The sequence below is a fragment of the Artibeus jamaicensis genome, unplaced genomic scaffold (assembly GCF_021234435.1).
Source record: "Artibeus jamaicensis isolate MK-2021 breed Jamaican fruit bat unplaced genomic scaffold, CSHL_Jam_final contig_466, whole genome shotgun sequence".
Lineage (NCBI taxonomy): Eukaryota > Metazoa > Chordata > Mammalia > Chiroptera > Phyllostomidae > Artibeus > Artibeus jamaicensis.
Window position 1 is genome coordinate 1401665 of NW_026521844.1, and position 1923 is coordinate 1403587.

A 1923-nucleotide genomic window follows, 5' to 3' on the forward strand; every position below is an offset into this window, starting at 1 on the left:
TATTTCTAGAATAGACCAAGTATGTAGGTAGGTTGCAACCAAGGAAGTGTTGGACTTAGCATATGGGTCACTATCCAGAAAGCCCTCTGGTCCAGTGCGTGTTTCAGTACAATTCAGAGTCCCACACAGGCCTGCAACTTGGTAACCATCCCACAGACCCTGAAAGATCTCTACAGAGATCTGAAACACTGGGGAATACACATCGTGGTGCTAACACAAATGCAGAACCACAAAACAGTTTAAAAAGAAAGAGAACAAACCAGGTGGGCCAGGAATTATCTTGGAATAATTAATCTTGACTCACCCAACAGATTGAAAGTTAGTAAAAAATAGGTCTGTTCTGTTTCTTTCGGCATTTACCAAAATAGGAAGTTAAAGAAGAGAGTTGTGTAACCCACTGCACATGCGTATTATTTTACCTTTTCTCTCAAAGAAAATGGTAAGAAAAGTCAAATGGCATTTATAATAAACCCAATCAATATAGTGGCAAGTGCTTTTCGTTTGGGTGATCTGGCATCTAAGAAAGCGGGGTTATGGATCTGTAAGCTTATGTAAATGAATGAGTAAATATTTCTTCATTTGATTTTTTTCTCTTTAAATAGAGAAATGAGTTGAAAAGGTAATGGTATAAGAAGTTTTAGTCCAAGAGTAATTTTAAATCACTTTGATTTCTATAAAAAGATACCATCTCCAAGTCTTTTTCACTTAACATATAATCAAAAATTGTAAATTGTATATTTAATTTAGTACTGTAAAAATACTTTTAATAGTTAAACCAAACATAAAACTTCTTCGTCATTTATGAGCAAAAGGAAACCATTTTTCTCCCTCACACTACTACAGAAATAAATCAATTTAAGTCATAAATTGATTTTTTAATGCAGAAAAGAAGTAAATCTTTAAACTATCTTAAAATCAATGCTTTATACTTTATGTCAAAATATAATCAATTTAGCTATATCTTAGTTATTGTAGCTACATTAGAACTCACCAAAACAATGCATCCAAAGCAAACTCATTACATAAAATTGTATTAAACCAAACTCTCAAATAAAAACAAAATGTAAATCATTTCAGTAAAATGTTGTATTTAATTACCTAAATACCAAGAAATTCATACAAGGGTTTTAGTGATCATTTTAAAATATTGTAAATGTGCTTAACTTTAGGGACAGTTATACAGATACTCATTTACATGAAACCTTTCTGGTAATGGATAGAATATATTTTAGAAATCTATACCCTCTCATGTTTTATTAAATATAATGAGATCATTAAATATTAAGTGATTCCTTTAGTAGAATATTGTCAGAATATTCACTATTCAGAGAATTAAGTGCTGTATTTAAGTAGTCATCAATTGTCTTCAAAAGAATCTGTAACTATTAAATTTTGTTCTGATTTTATTTCTCTTATTTTAAATGACTAGGTTTTCCTCTTTTCCCACCTTTTTAATTTATAATGTTTAAAAAAACAGGTAGATGAAGAAATGATAAATGAGTTTGGAAAGAAAGAAATCATACTAGTTAAAATTTATATAATCCTTACCATGGTAAGGATATTTTTAACTTAGCATGTTGCCGATTTAAAAATATTTCAGTTAATTCTCACATTAATGCTATGAAGTAAATAGTCCTACTAAACCCAACTTCATAGCTTTACAGTTTAAGAAACTAAGATGTATACACAAAATCACATGTAATATAGTCTGAGACAGTACAAGTTATTTCAAATTGAATTCTGACAAAAATTTGGAAACTGGAAAATTAAAAAGGTATTAGTTTTTATAATGTATATCAGCTAAACAAGTATCTGTTCATAAATACATGGAAATAAATACTGTAGAAAAGCATAAAAAGAAAAATACATTCTCTTGGAATGCAAGGTGAAATTTTAGGTCACCTAGCCATTATCAACAAGAGA